This window comes from Macaca fascicularis, chromosome 13, assembly GCF_037993035.2.
Source record: "Macaca fascicularis isolate 582-1 chromosome 13, T2T-MFA8v1.1".
NCBI classification, from domain to species: Eukaryota; Metazoa; Chordata; class Mammalia; order Primates; family Cercopithecidae; genus Macaca; species Macaca fascicularis.
The window spans coordinates 35,148,082-35,158,641 of record NC_088387.1 but is presented as its reverse complement, the minus strand read 5'-3'; positions in this window follow the sequence as shown (position 1 = coordinate 35,158,641).

Below are 10,560 nucleotides of genomic sequence, written 5' to 3'. Positions count from 1 at the left end.
CTGGCAATTTCTGCCCCCAGAAAAGCCACACTGTTGCCTCCACAAATGCTCATAGTCTAGGCCACTATGCACTTTCAAATACCACTGATGTCAATTATAGCCAAAGAAATCATATGGAGACTATATTGCTGTGCCCAGGCAGAAACAAAGCCAAAGCACCCTATCCAACTGACAGTATAGAACACACAGAAAAAAAAAAAAGTCCTTCCCAAAAAAGCTACTCCATAAAATTGGAAGAGGTAATTGCTCCACCAGATGTGCAAATATCAGTGCAGAGACATAAGAAAGACAAAAAAGCCAGGAAACATAGTATCTCCAAAGGAGCACAATAATTCTCCAGTAATAGACCTCCCAAAAAGGAAATCCATGAAATGTGAGAAAAGGAATTCAGAATAATGACCTTAAGGAAACTCAGCAAGACACAAGATAATACAGATAGGCAACTCAATGAACTCAGAAAAACTATTCATGATCTGAAAGACAAATTCAACAAAGAGATACATTTCATTAAAAAGACCAGACATAAATCTTGGATCTAAAGAATTAACTGATTGGAATTAAAAACAACAACAACAACAAATGAGAGATTCAACAATAGATTGGATCAAGCAGAAGAAATAATTTCTGACTCAAAGACAATTCTTTTGAAATAACCCCATCAGACCAAAAATAATAAAAATAATAATATTAAAAAAAGAATAAAGAAGGCATACAGGAGTTATGGGACACCAATAGGTGAACAAATTTTCACATTTTGTGTGTTTCAGAAGGAGAAGAGATGGGAAAAGTCATATAAAACATATGTAATAAAATAATAAATGAAAACTATCCAAGTCTTGGGAGAAACATAGATATCCAGATCCATGAAGCTCAGAGGTCCCTAATAAATCCAACACAAAAGGTTCTCTCTGAGAAACATTATAGTCAAACTGTCAAGAGATAATTAAAGACAAAGAGATAATTCTACCAACAGCAGGAGAAAAGTGTCAAGTCACATGTACAAGAATCCCTATTAGATTAACAGCAGATTTATCTGCAGAAACCTTACAGACCAGGAAAGAATGGGAAGATATATTGAATACTCTGGGAGAAAATCCAAACTCATAGCCAAGAATACTATATCCAGAGCAAACATCCTTCAGAAATGAAGGAAAAATAAAGTCTTTTTAATTTATAAAGACAAGCAAAATCTGAAGGAATTCATCGCCAGTAAGCTGGCCTTACAAGAAATGCTTAAGAAAGTCCTACATCTTGAAGTGAAAAGATGATAATTAATACCATAACACATGGAAGTATAAACTCAGTGGTAGAGCAGATGCACAAGTGAGAAAGTAAAGAGAATAAAACCTTATCCCTATAGAAAACCACCAAATTGCAACGATAAAATGAGGACAAAAAACCAAAAGCAAAATATATACAAAACAACCAAAAAACAACCAAATGAGAGCAATTAGTTCTCACCTATCAATAATAACTTTGAATGTAAATAGATTAAATTCTCTAATTAAAAGGTATAGATCGGCTGAAGGGATTTTAAAAAGGCCAAACTATTATATAACATAAGCTGTCTTTGAGAAATTCACTTCACCTATAAAGACACAAACAGACTAACAGCAAAAGTATGAAAGAAAGATATTATACACAAATGTAAACCCAAAAGAACCAGGAGTAGCTATACATATATCAGATAAAATAGACTTTAAGTCAAAAACAAAAGAATACCAAGAAGGCCATTCTATAATGATAAAAGGACTAATTCAAAAAGAAGATATAACAATTGTAAATATATATATACACCCAACACTGGAGCTTACAGTTATATAAAGCAAATATTATTATATATTATATATAAAGGGAGACATAGACTCCAATGCAATAATAGTTGAAGGCTTTAGTATCCCAGTCTCAGCATTGGACAGATCATCTACACAGAAAATCAACAAAGAAACATCAAATTTAAACTGCACAATAGGGCCAGGCATGGTGGCTTACACCTGTAATGCCAGCATTTTGGGAGGTTGAGGCAGGCAGATCTCTTGAGCTCAGGAGTTTGAGACCAGCCTGGGCAACAAGGTGAAACCCCACCTCTACAAAAACTACAAAAATTAGCTGGCTGTGGTGGCATATGCCTGTAGTCCCAGGCACTTGGGGGGCTGAGGCGGGAGGATCACTTGAACCTGGGAGATTGAGGCTGCAGTGAGTCATGATTGTGCCACTGCACTCTAGCCCAGGCAACAGAGCAAGACCTCGTTTCAAAAATAAATAAATAAACTGCACAATAGACTGAATGGACCTAACTGTTATTTACAGAACATTGCATTCAAAAGATGAAGAATACACATTCTTCTCATCACCCAAGGAACATTCTTCAGGATAGTCTGGATGTCAGGCCATGAAACAAGTCAACGAATTTTTAAAAATTGAAATTATACGAGTATCTTTTTCTGACCACAATAGAACAAAATTAGAAATCCAGGACAAGAGGAACTTTTAAAACTGTACAAATGCATGGAAATGAAACAACATGCTCTTAACCAATGAATCAATGAAGACATTAAGAAGCAAATTTAAATATTTCTTGAAACAAATGAAAATGGAAATACAACATACAAAAACATATGGGATACAACAACAACAGTACTAAGAGGGAATTCATAGCAATAAATTCTTACATCAAAGAAGTAGAAAAGTTTCAAATAAACAATCTAATGAAGGACTCCAAGAAACTAAAAGCAAGAACGAAACCCCAAATCACAGAAGGAAAGAAATCATAAAGATCAGAGCAGAAATAAATGAAATAGAGACTAAAACAAAACTAGAAAGGATCAACAAAACAGTTTGTTTTTTGGAAAGACAAAATTAACAAACCATTAGCTAGACTAAGAAAAAAGAAGACTCGAAATAAATAAAACCAGAAATAAAAAAGGAACATTACAACTGATGCCAGAGATATATAAAGGATTATTAGAGACTATTATGAACAACTATTTCCAACAAATTGGAAAATAAAGAGAAAACAGATAAATTCCTGAACATATACAACCTACCACAATTGAACCAAGAAGAAATAGAAAACCTGCACAGATGAATAATGAATAATGAGACTAAAACAGTAATAACAAGCTCTCAACAAAGAAAATCCCAGGACTGGATGGCTTCACTGCTGAATTTTATAAAATATTTAAAGAACTAATACCAATTCTTCTCAAACTATTCCAAAAAATTGAAGAGAAGGAAATTCTGGCTAACTCATTTTACAATGCCAGCATTACCCTGATACCAAGACCAGCAAGAATGCAACAACAACAAAAGAAAACTGCAGGCTAATATCCTTGATGAACATAGATGTGAACCTCACTAACAAAATACTGGCAAACCAAATTCAACAGCACATCCAAAGATTATATACCATGGTCAAGTAGCAGATATATCCCAGTGATGCAAGGAAGGCTCAGCATATGCACATCAATAAATATGATACGCCATATTAACAGAATGGAAAGAAAAACACATATGATCATCTCAATAGATGCAGAAAAAGCATTTGATAAAATTCAACATATCTCCATGATAAAAACTATAAAAAACTTAGGTATGGAGGGAACATACCTCAAAACAATAAAGGCCACATATAACAAACCCACAGCCTACATCATACTGAGTGAGGAAAAGTTGAAAGCCTTTTCTCTAAGAACTAGAACAAGACAGACATTCCCACTTGCACCACTTGTATTCAACATAGTAGTGGAAGCCATAGGCCAGGCCGGAGTAATTATGCAAGAAAAAGAAAGGGCATTCAAATTGGAAAAGAGGAAGTCAAATTGTCCTGTGTGCAGATGACATGATTTATATATTAAAAAAGCTCTAGACTCCACCAAAAAACTCTTAGAACTGATAAATTCAGTAAAGTTGGAGGATATAAAATCAACCTACAAAAATCCAAAAATCAAAAATGAAGGTGAGGTTGGGTGCAGTGGCTAACACCTGTAATCCCAACGCTTTGGGAGGCCAAGGTAGGAGGATCACTTGATGCCAGGAGTTTGAGACTAGCCTGGACAACATAGCAAGATCCTGTCTCTAAAAAAATGAAGGTGAAATTAAAACTTATTGAATAGATGAAAGCTGAAATAATTTATCTCCAGCATATCTCAACTTCAAGATATACTAAAAGAAGTTCATTAGTATAAAATAAGAGCCAGACTTTACCTGAAAGCTGCAAAATTTAATGGTTTAGATTTATGTATAATAAACTTATTTAAACTTTTTCCATAAGAAGAAAAATTAAGACAACTTATTTGAAAACAAAGATGAAGTCTCATATTACAATTGACTTTCTCATTAGTTTCTTCCAAAGTAAGGTCTTAATGTGGTGACTGACACTTCTTTCATAATGAACCCTTTCACAACATTGTATAGCCTGTGGTAAGTACAAAGAGAAAGGAAGACATATTTAAGAGCTTTACTATCAGTATTAACTCTTCCCGGTTCAATTGTGTTCTTTTTTTGTCTATTAAGCTAAAATACAAACCAACATTGATATTCACTTTCCAATATGTTAAGACATAACGTTACTTATGAAAAGTATTTTTCATGTAATTGTGTTATGTCTTGTGTATACACCTCAAAGTCAAATCAATGGCTTTCATGTATGTTCTAAAACAACATAACACAAAATTAATAATATCCTTAGTTATAAACATAATAAGATGTTTTGCTATTGCTGCTAAATGCCATTTTGTACTTCTTTCCTTATGCTCTCTGTATTGTATTAAACAACTCCCAGTGCTGTTAAACTGCTCTGATTTTAAAAAACAAAAAAAGTAAAAACCTTGACATTGAATACATTTTTTGGTTAATCAAATCATATACATAGAAACATGTAATGCAACAGAGCTGAATATATATCAAATTTTTGACTTAGTATTACCAATGAGCAGAAATGCACAGTAAGCAAATATGTTGTTATTCCCTTTATTTGTCCTTAGTGATATCTAAATTACTGAAAAAGGTATGAATCTATTTATTAAGGCTGATTAGGCTGAAGGGAAATTATATCAGATGGAAGTCTGGTTTTGCAGGAAGGGATGCAGAAAGAGTAAAAATGTTGGAAAATATAAAGAGCAGAAAAGGAACACAAATGAAACACTAAGAAATGTATTTAAATCCAAACATATTCATCATAGCCAAGAACTGAAAACAGTCCCGATATCCATCAACAAAGCATGGACATACTGGCCAGGCACTGTGGCTCACTCCTGTAATTCCGGCACTTTGGGAGGCCGACGCAGGTGGATCACCTGAGGTTAGGAGTTCGAGACCAGCCTGGCCAACATGGTGAAACCCCATCTCTACTAAAAAACTATAAAAACTAGTCAGGCATAGTGGCATCCCCCTGTAGTCCCAGCTACTTGGGAGGCTGAGGGAGGAGAATTGGTTGAACTGCGGAAGCAGAGATTGCAGTGAGCTGAGATCATGCCACTGTACTCTAGCCCAGGCAACAGAGCAAGACGTTGTCTCAAAACAAGACAAAACAAAAAACAAAAATAGCGTGGACGTACCAGCTGTGGCATATTCAGACATCGGGGTACTACCTAGCAATGAAAAGGAACAAAATTCCTAGAGACGTGATCACCTGGATGAATCTCAAAAATATGTTGAGTAAAGGAAGCTAGGCACAAAAGAGTATATATTGTATTACTACATTTAAATTAAACAACAGGCAAAGGTAATTTATGATGATAGAAACTGGAACAACAGTTACTCTGGGAAGGAGTATTAACGTAAAAAAAAAGCATGAGGGAATATTTAGGGGTCATGGAAATGTTTTGTATCAGACTTGGGGAAATCTTTTCTATCAGGAGCAAAAGTATTAGTATTTTCTGCTTTCAAGGACATACAGTCTCTGTTATAACTACTTAAGTTTACCACTGTAGCATGAAATCAGCCATGGATAAAACATAAACAAATGGGTATGGCTATGTTCTATTAAAATTTTTATAGCTGAGTTCAGTGGCTCATGCCTGTAATCCCAGGACTTTGGGAGGCCAAGGCAGGTGGATCACTTGAGCTCAGGAGTTCGACAGCAGCCTGGACAACATGGTGAGACTCTATTTTTTAAAACATTATTAATAAAATAAAAATTAAAACAATATTCTTTGTAGACACAAAGAATATAATAATAATATAATAATTTGTCACCAATTATATAAAATTTGAATTTCATATAATTTTAATGGGTCACAAAACATTATTGTTCTCGTTTCTCCCTCATATATTAAAAAATGTAAAAACCACTCTTGAAAGGCTGTAGCAAATTGGGCAGTGGAACAGACTTGGCCTGTGGCTGTAGTTTGCTGACCCCTGTTCATATCTTGAAGGGGTGTAGGTTATTCAGATGTATGTAATTCATAAGCTGATAAAAATGTTAAGATCTATGCATTTCTCTGGATATAAATTATTCCTCAACAGAAAAAGTCTAAAATACCCAGAGGCAGGAGCTTAGCACTGACACTCTGGGATGACTTCATTAATTGTCACATGTGCTTTGCATTAACAGAAATAGCATAAGACATTTAGATTTCCACATAAAACACGAGTTATTCTTGTGCTATTTAAGGGAAGCAGATTTAGGCAAAAATATTGTGCTCTAATTGTTTTGAAATTGAGAAATCAAGGTCAAGCATATTCCAAATTTTCTGTTGCCAACTTTCTTAAGGCGTTTGGGAACTTCTGATGTCCTCTGGAGCTACGGTTGACACAGCAGGTTAGTGTCAGGATTTGACTGGAATGTATATGCTGGAGCTTGGATAATTTTTACTAACCAGTGGAAGTGATTTCTGGCAATACTCAGTGGCCAAAATATATTCTTTGGCAGTTTCAATATCCTGATGCTCAGTCCTCCATCTGTCTTGACTTCAGTGTATCATCCTTTGACCTTACTGCATGGTCTTCCAAGTTGAAATTCTTTTTGGCTTGTTTCTAGAATGCACCTCTCACCTGGTTCTCTTGCTGCTTCTAAAAGATTTCTTGGTCTTTTCAGCGCCCATTGCTGGTCCCTACATGAATGCCCTCCTCACCCTCCCTGAGTTCTGACATCCATGTCAGACCACTCTCCTACACAGACACTCTCCTCCCCCTCCTCAGGCTTTGTTACTCATGCCAGGCCTTCTCATGTAAACAGTCTCTTTACTCTGTTTGGGCTCCAGCATACCACAACAGGCTGTCCCCATCCATGGATGCCCTCCTCACCTCACTTGGACTCTAGATACCCCAGGCTGGGTTAACCTTTTGTGTGTCTACCCTTCTCACCCCACTTGGGCTGTGACTCCCTATACCCAGCTATTACTCCTTACTCTTTAGAGCTCTAACATCCCATGGCAGACAGCCTATCCTTATTAACACCTATCTTGCTCTGCCCCTCCTAATGGCCTCAAGACTGAAATGTTCAAAGAGGAAAGGAAAGAGAAAAAAGAAGTAGAGAGGAGGGAATTTAAAAATATTTTATTGGCTTTTAAAATATGTAGCATTTTGATCTACCTGGAACTTATTTTTGTGAATGTTGGTGTAGGAATCTTTGTCATAGTTATATTATATACATATATATATATATACATATATATATATATATTTTTTTTTTTTTGAGACAGGGTCTTGCTATCCAGGTTGGAGTGCAGTGGTGTGATCTCAGCTCACTGCAACCTCTACTTCCTGAGTTTAAGGTTCAAGTGATTCTTCTGTCTCAGCCTCCCGAGTAGCTGGGATTACTGGTGTGCACACTACATTCAGCTAATTTTTATACTTTTAGTAGTGATGGTGTCTCACCATGTTAGCTAGGCAGGTCTCAAACTCCAGACTTGAAGTGATCTGCCACCTCAGCCTCCCACTGCGCCTGGCTTATATATACATTTTTAATGGATAATCAATAGACCTCAAAGCATGTATTGCATAGTTTATTCTTTACACCCACTAGAAATATTATGTCAATCACAAACTAATTTTTAATATATATTGTATCTGTTTCTTTGTATCTTAATTACTTATATATTTATGTGTTGATGTTTTTATTTGTTGTTTTATTAGATGAGAAATGACATATTTATCAGATCATCTAAGGAGATAGAAATTTTTGTCTTTATATATGTCAGCAAAGTCTAATTTTCTTCATATAGGTTGTGTTCATGTATTAATTTTTAGGTATTATGTGTTTTATTATCATTAATGGTTTCTATTTTTCTACTGTATGTTCTAATTGATGCTTGCTAAGGAATAGGAATTCTTTTGATTTTCGTTTGTTGATCTTTTACTGCATTATCTTTTTGACTCGTTTTAATTCTAATAATTTGTCACTGATGTTTTTGAGTTATCTACAAATGTTTTGGGCTTTTTCTTCCATTTCAATGTTTACATTGCATTATTTTTCTTGTCTTATTACGTTAGCAATTAACCTCTATTGTAACTTGAATAGTAGTGACAGCATTGGGCATCCTTATCTTGCTCCTGACTTTAATGGGAATTTTTCTAAAATTTTACAATTAAGTACGATGCTTAAGTATATTTCTGGTAGATGCCCTTTACAAAGTTATAAAAGTTTTCTTCCCTTTATAATTTGCTAAGAGTTTTTATAATGAATGAAAATGAAATATAAAATTTTTGGTGTATCTATTGAGATAATCATATGTATTTTCTCCTTTGTTATGTAGTAGATTCCATTAATGAGATTTAAAAATTAAATCTTAAAAGTAACATATGAGTATATTTACCTTATAAAATGAGACAATTACAGGGAGTGGGGAGATTGAGGAGATGTTGGTCAAAGGACACAAAATTTCAGTTAGGAAGAATAAGTTCAAATAATCTAATGTACATCATGGTGACTATAGTTAATGTCAATATATTGTATATTTGAAAATTGCTAAGAGTAGATTTTAAGTGTTCTCACCACACAAAAAAAGATAAGTATGTGAGGTAATGCATATGTAAAATAATTTGATTTAGCCATTCCGCAATGTATATTTATACCAAAACATCATATTGTACACCATATACAGTTTTACCTGTCAATGAAAAATAAGGTGAAAAATCTGAAAAAAAGTACAAAAACAATGTGCTTATAAAAAATGAGAATTACAAATAATGTGTTTGTCTTTGACTAACACCCCTAATTCTAGTGTGCACCCCCTAATCCCAGTAACCATTACTGTAACGTTGAATAACCATATTTAACAGAACATATTTGCTGTTGTTTTTGTATGTGTATTTTGAAATAGTACCAAATGCAAATTTTTCATTCATAATGTATTTTGGTAACTATTTTTATTGGATCATCTAGCTGCTTTTACTCCTTTACAAATCCTCTACATTTTTCCAATATATGCATTACATTCCATTTATTATTAATAATTTTATTTATTCCTTCTCCAACTGAAGTACATTTAGATTATTTGCAGATGTTTTCTTGTTCATATGTGTGTGGGTGCTTTTCTATGGTGCATAACTTATGTTCCCAGGTTTTTAGAAAGTTTAAAAACATTTTAAAAAATTATGAGTCATATTGAATATAAGTGTGCACTTATAATATTCTTAGTTTTCTATGTAACTTAAAAATACTCTCAAGATCACAAGTGTTCAATGTGACTGCATGCTCTATTTAGCCTTGACTAAGGTGAACACATGATTTTTCTTTTAACCTGTCATGGTGAATTTGAGTAATTTTCTAATCTTGAAGTATCTTTGTATTCATGTAACACTAATTAATCATAGCAGTTACCTAAAAGATATGCTGCTGGATTTAATTTACTGGCATTTTATAAAAGAATTTCCCATCTATGTTCCTAACTATAACTGAACCATAGTTTTTCTTTCTTATACTCTCCCAGTTCAGAATTTGTAAAATGGTTTGGGACTTTTATAAAATGCATTGGATATCTTTCCATCTTTTCTAAGATCAGTAGAATTTTTCCCTTGAGTTGTTTTTCAGATTAATATTTAATTACATTATCTAAGTTCTCCATACCTTCTCTTGTATTTTAAATTTGAGTTGCATACTTCTGAGCTATTTGTCTTCTATTCTGATAACAAATTGTCAAATTTGTAAAATTTCTCATCGTTCATAGCATTAGCTTAGGATAGGCCATGTTTTTAGATTCATAATAGTTCAGGAGACCATATTGTCTTCATGGACTTTATTCTTTAATATGAAATCCTTTCTCTTTTGATACTTTTAATTATATTAATATTGCTATATTGCTTTCATTTGGCTACCATTCGATTAAATATTTTAGCCCAGTATTTTCAAGCTTCCTGTGTTGTAAGAGTTTGCTTACGGCCAATTTATACTGGATTTTCCTTTTAATCCCAATTGTCTGTTTAAACTTGTGAGTGAAATTAACCCATTTATATTTATTGTAAATACTGATGTTTGGACTTACTTTTCACATTAAAAACATTTTTACCATATGTTCCAGTTTCTTTTGCTTATCTCGTTCCCATTCTGCCTTCCGTTCAGCCGGATAAGTTTTTTTTTCATTTAGCAGCTCCCTTCCTTTAAATGGTCTGCAGATT